The 6,833-nt window shown below is 34.2% G+C and overlaps 1 pseudogene; it reads right to left on the bottom strand.

Annotated features, from left to right (window-relative positions):
- Positions 1 to 5,911: 5,911 nt before the first annotated feature.
- Positions 5,912 to 6,584, bottom strand: LOC138149435 (ubiquitin-fold modifier 1 pseudogene; annotated as a pseudogene).
- Positions 6,585 to 6,833: the final 249 nt, after the last annotated feature.

Raw genomic sequence — 6,833 nt, 5'->3', positions numbered from 1 at the left:
GAATGATCCACGCATGAGATATCTTCTGGGACATTGAAATCTTGGGGTAGAACTGCTGAGCTGAAGCCATGTGTGAGTTCAATCTGGTACCCTAGGACCTAGACCTTAATACAATTAAAAACAACAACAACAACAACAACATTTGTTTAATGCCTACTGTTTTATAGAGTAGAAATGAGGAAGGAATTCATTCCAGGTATGAGGAAACTATTTGTACAAGGACACAGAAGTAGATAGAAAGTCAAGAATGGGAGAACCATTAGCAGGCCACTTTGTCACTAATATAGTGTGAATGAAGGAAGGTAATATGAAATAGAGAGGCAGGTGGGAGTGACAGCAGCCTAATTCTTCCTAGAAGTTTGACAACAAAAGGGAGAAGAAATATAGGATGATAGCTGGAGAAAATGGAATGGTTAAATGATTCTTTTTTTGGATAGTAGAGAACTGCATATGCTTTGTAGACTATGAGGAAAAAAAAGAGAGGACCGTCCCACCTGGACTTCCTATCTAACTTCCTTCATCTTTAATTTATTTTCCTCTAATTTCTAAAATTTTAAAAATAAAATTTCATATGATAAAAATCAACAAATATGAACATTTACTTACATGAAAACCAGAGAGAATTATATATGACATTGTGAATCCCTATTAAGCAGAGTTTACAGCTAAAATTATATATTAAATTGTCACAGTAGTCTTCATACTGCCCTGTTTGTCTTTGTCTCCTTCTGAATTTCTTTCTGCTCTCTTCTATGTATTTTTAAAATTTTGGTAACTTCTATTTCCACCCTCAACTCTTTCCATAACTCTCTACCTCACCCTTCCCACAAAAAGCCTAATCTTCTAATAAATGAATATAGTTAAATAAACAATCCATACCTTGACCATTTATAGAAATACAAGTCTCTTTCTGTACCTGTTGTCCAAAACCTCTCTTTGAGAGTTAGTAGGTATGCTTAATTATTGGTGCTTATGAGCTCTATTTGGTTATCACATTGAACAGAGTTCTCAAGTCTTTCATAGCAATTTTCCTTTATATGTTGTAGTAATTATGTGAATTCTTCTCCTGGTTCTGTTCATCTACATTTTGAAGCAGTTCATACTACAATGTTTCTCTAAATCTGAATCTGCCACTTCTGTTTCTTTTTATGGCACAATACTATTCCATTACATCCATATACCACCATTTGTTCAGCTATTCTCCAGTTGATGGGCACCCATTTTGTTTCTAGGTCTTTGCTACATGTAAGTATTTTTGTGCATTAAGACCCTGCCCCTCCTTTTTTTTTTGCTCTCATTGGGAAATAATCTTAGTCTGGTATGAATTAGTAACATTTAGTGACTTTTTAGATATAGTTCCATAATGCTTTCTAGAATTGTTAGATCAATTTGTAGTTCTATCAATAGTTCATTAGTGTGCCAGTCTTCTTCCAGCTTCCCCAGCAATTGTTATTCTTTTTTTGTCATCTTTCCCAATCATATGGGTGTAGGTGGAATCTATGTGTTTTTTTTTGGAGGGCATTTGGGGTTAAGTGACTTGCCCAAGGTCACACAGCTATTTTTTGTGTTAAGTGTCTGAGACCGGATCCGAACTCAGGTCCTCCTGATTCCAGGGCCAGTGCTCTATTCACTACTCCACCTAGCTGCCCCAAAATCTATGTGGTTTTAATGTGAATTTTTCATATTATTAGCAATTGAAAAATTGCTGTCCTTCTTCTGAGACTTGCCTGCTTATGCTTTGACTATTTATCTATTGGGAAATGGCTCTTATTTTTAGGATATTTGAACAAATTCCTTTTATATCTTAAATTTCAGACTTTTATCAGAGAAATTTGCTTCAAAAATTTTCCTCAGTTAATTGTTTTCCTTCTAATTGTAACTATTTCTCCTAGTTGTTGGTACTTCTTCCCTCTTAAAACTATCTTATATTAACTTCTTTTTTCTGTAACATCCCCCAGTAGAATATAAGTTCTGTGAATCTTGTTTGAAATTTTTGCCCTTGAATCCTCATATGGCAATGTACCCCTTCTTGGCCTTTGTGTGCTGTTTCCTCCTTTTAGAGCATGAACTCCTTAAGGGCAAGGGTTGGTTTTGCTTTTGTATTTTCATCCTTAGCACATACCATAGTGTTTAATAATAAGTGCTTAATAAATGCTTTTTAATTTATTCCTTCATTAATTCTACAGTGTTTTGTAATGCTATTTATTTTAAAAAGCTTATTGAATTGTATAACTGGCTCACCACTCTACCTGGTATTCCCATGTCCTTGATGATTTTTTACATCATTTCCTTAGTACAAATCATCATTGGTAATCTGCTACACATTTGTCTTTTCATTAACCTTTGTACCACCTTCAGTTCTGAGACTACAGTGCTCTATGATTCACAAATGATCATCACCAGAAGATCATCTCTTCATCATCTTATCAAAATGCTGTTTATTATAGAATCATAAAATCAGGCCTGGAAAGAGACCTTAGGGATGATCCATTATTGCCTACTTATTTTATAGATGAGTAATATGAAGCATGGTCTCTTGATTCTTAGTCCAGTGTTTCTTCAACTGTGTCACACTTTTTTCTTTATATAATGTTTTTGGATGTGAAATTTAAAATTATTCCCCAAAAGCTCCTGCATGGTGTTGGAATGGGGTAGTATATAATAGCATAACAAAAACACACACACTTCTATAATTCTCTATTATTTACAAAGTAGTAAAAGTGCTATACCCATTTTACACTTGAGGAAATTGAGGCTCAGAGAGGTGAAGTGACTTACCCAATGCTCCAAAGCAAGTAAATGGCAGAGCTATTCCTTTAACCTGATTTCTGACTTCCAACTTAGTGCTTCCTCCATTAAGGCACACTGCCTTTTGTGCTTGGTGGATATTTCTAGAATTTAATGTTCAAACAGCCAAATTTTTATTGGCCTTCTCAACTTCTAGTCCACTAAGTTTTCTTCTTTTTAAGGATGATCTCTCACTTAAAATATTATATTATGACAAATCAAAGGAGGATGTAGATTTCTAGGCTGTGGCTTAAAACATAAGAATGAAAGATTCTTGGTTAAGGACTGATTATGCTTATTAAAAGCAAATAAGAATGTATTTTCATGGTACCTTGTAAATTTTAAAAAAGGATTTAAAAATAAAAGTAATAGAGGAGAGAGAAAGCTGTCAATATATATCTATCGGATAAAAAAATCCAATAAAGGAGACATAAGTAGAAGCCTTGATTTCAAATGTCTATATGAAAATGAACCAATAGGTAACAAGCAAGAGGAACTACAAGTAATGGTACAAATTTCAATTCAAAGATATCACTGAGATATGATGGGATGAAATCCATGACTGTAGCATGGCTTTGGTTGGAAAGGTTGGATTTCATGGATTAAAACCTTACGGTGGAAGTTAACCTAAGAAGGGTGAGAAACTCTTAAGAATCAAATTCTGAAGATTCAAGGGTAAACGATTCCAATGGAGAGAAAAGCTGGAATTGTCTCAACAGATCAATGTAGGCACACTCATCAACCACCTTACATTTCAAAATTATACATACAGAAGATGGAAGTAATGGAAGCTCAGAGGATGAATTTGAGTGTGGCATAGTCCTGTAAAAGTAGTGTCATTCCAAGCTAAAACTAAAGCTTATAATGAGTTGAGACTGGCAAAGAAGGCTAAGATTAATAAAAAAAAAAAGGTTTTGTCAACTCAATTGGGAAAAAATGGAAGACTGTAAGAGAAAGATGATAGTTGGGGTGAATGGGAACATGATAACTGATGATAAAGAAAAACAGAACCGATCAATTTTCATTTTCTTTCTCTTTTCTCTGCAAAGTACAATGACTTTTGCACTGAAATTGCAGAACAAAAATGACTAGCAGAGAGTTGAAGTCCAAGATAACAAGAGAGCACCTAGTTGTTCTTAATGATTTCAAATCTCCTGACTCAGATGAACTTAACTACTAAAAGAAACTATTGCTGAGCTACTGTCAGTGACAGATAAAAGATCAGGGGGAATAGGAAAGGTATTGTAGATTTGGAAATGGGCAAATGTCCCAATTAAAAAACAAACAAACCAAAAACAATAAAAGAGAATAGTCTATGAATATAGGGTATATACATTGTCCACGCGCTATGTGTAAGCTAGATGAGTTTTCTAAATGTGACTTTTAGGGAACCATAAAGAGTTATCTCTGGAATATTGTCTACATCTCTTTCCAAGAGAGATTTGGTTACCTTCTAGGAGGGAAGCAGGAGAAAAGGCTAGATGAAGTATTCTTTTCTGATAGAGTACTGGACTAGAATTATATCTTTCTGATTCCCTAAAAATTGATAGTCTAGGGGAAATTTTTTTCTTTTAGTTTCAAGCTACTTTCCTGATCACTGTTCTTTTTTTTGATTTAATTTACTTTTAATGAGAATTTGATACACAAATATTAACAAATTAAAACCTATTATTTCAATGCACCATTTTTTTTCTACAGCACATAAATGCAAGCATATTTTGACTTATGAAAAAAATTAAAGTATAACCTTGATTAACTGGAATGCTTAGGGTATGGTTTGTGTAACTAATTGGTAATGTTTAATTCTTCAAGGTAAAAACCTTTATAGTTCAATTTTTTGTCTTAATTTTGCTGTCTTTACTAAGCTAACCATATTATGATGGCTAAGGATCTTATTGTCCCTTAGTCATAATTAAGATCAATCAAATCTAGCTTTCTAATGTCACATATAACTTTACAAGACCAAAAACATCCTTCAGAAAATATACATGGTTAGATAAGTTGCATTTTTTATAAGAATCTTTTGCCTTTTCAATGAGCATTAGGTCAGAAACTGGAAAATCATGGGATATCACTGAAAACAAATCATAGAAAACTTGGTTTAAGAGTGCTAATTTATGCATTTGCCAAACACAGCTGTGTACACCAGCTGTGTTTTACTACAAAGTAACAAAGAATTTAAGCTGATTTTTTTCTGAGCCTTGATTTCATACAATGTCCATGAGCCAACATACTAAGCATTATGTCTCTGTGTTAACACTTTCCTATTTTAACCCATTTCCTTTTTCTTTTCAGGGTTTATCTCTTCTTTCTTATAGGTTCCTGGGAAGGCATAGATGTTTTATCCTCTATAGTAGTTAAGAGTATATACTTGGCTCTCTTATGCTGTTTGTTTACATAATCTAGTATTTACTTTTTTTCTTCTCCACTCTGTTGCTTAGTTTTTTTCATTTTGATCCTTTTGGCACCCAATATCATTCCTTCTAGATTTTGAGGATCACTGTGATATTTCTTCTTATCTCTTGTATGGCTTGCTCCTTTCTTTTCTACCACTTCAGTTTTAACTTGACTTTTCTGTTTTCAGTGATCATGGTGCTTAAACTGTCTCCTTTTCCCTTGCCACCCCCTTGAACTTTGGATTCAGTACACTAAAGGGTAGATTATGGCACTTCTGTAAGTTTTGTGTGATTTTAGTTCTTCTCAGTGGTATTCATTCTCTTTCAGATTTCAAAGCAGAATTATCTACATCAAAAGATCACAATTACATGAGAGCTCTTAGAATTTACTCATGTAGGGATACAACTCAGCAACAGATATATTTACTTTAAATTCACACTACTAACTATATCCAACTCTACAGGAACATAGACTACCTGGTGTGAGATGTCATTTTCCATAATTAGAATAAGTTCATACAGTTCAGTTGGTGGTACTTCTGAGTTAACTGGAAATCCAAATAAAATACTGGAGTCAACTGAAACCTAGGAAATCCAAATGATAATAAATACAAATATTTACATGATAATCAGTTCATCTGTTATTCTTATCTTAAACTGAACGTAAAATACACATTTATCCACCTCTATGTTCTCTAGCAATTCTGATTTGTGACTCAAATAATTTAATCTATGATTGACATGATTTTAAACAAGAAATTTTCATTTTCTTATTTTGCTGGTAAAGAATTAGTTCTCAGTAATATCATTTTTCTATTTTAAAACTAAATAGAAACTCCTTTCATAAACGTATTGAGGTAGCACAGGAAAGGTTGGCTTCTTTTTTAAGGCAGCTGTTTTATTCACGGGATGTATTCCTTCTTTAATGTCAAGGGTCAGTGTCTTCATTGGAGTATGTATGTAAAATTGTAGATAGTCCAAATGCAACATTACAAAATAATTATCAATGTTTATTCGGTAAGATAATGGTAAATTTCCATTCAGCAGAAATGAACAACTCCCAACACGATCTCTAGGAATTATTCGTAGTTCTGAGCCATACTTCAAGAAAACATTCCCAGCAGTCTGTGCAGGATTTATTCCTATTCCATCATTTGTAATTATAGCACTTGTTGCTGCAGGAACTTTAAATTCTTCTGCAGCAAACTTTAAGACTGCTGTGAAAGGAGTATTGTCAGGAACACTGAGTATTTTGTACGGCAGCCGCGTGTCCGAGGTCAGCGGGATCTTAAAGGAAATTTTCGACATAGTGAGGCCGTGGCTGGACTTTAGGGAGCCTGTCGGCGGTGCTTGGATCACTCCGCCCTCTCAATTCTTCAGCAGAGTCCGCAGCCAAAGCCTCAGCTGATCACTGTTCTTAATGGATTAAGTGTTACTATAAGCACATTTGGTTTAATTCTACAGGTTTGACTCCTTTCCACCAAATTAAGCTATACAAAAGACGCTCTCAAACAAATCTATTTATCCAAACAGATAACAAAGAGAAGTTATACAGACTAGAACATACCAGACAACACACAGAGTGCATGAACTCTCCTAAATGGAGGGAGATGGCTCAACCGAGAAAAGTTTCCTGTGGAGCAAACTGGA

This window comes from Petaurus breviceps, unplaced genomic scaffold (assembly GCF_028583685.1).
Source record: "Petaurus breviceps papuanus isolate PSGF00001 unplaced genomic scaffold, PetGlider_PUasm1.0 90847, whole genome shotgun sequence".
Taxonomy (NCBI): Eukaryota; Metazoa; Chordata; class Mammalia; order Diprotodontia; family Petauridae; genus Petaurus; species Petaurus breviceps.
The sequence above is the reverse complement of the archived record's forward strand: the minus strand, read 5'-3'. Positions and strand labels throughout refer to the sequence as shown.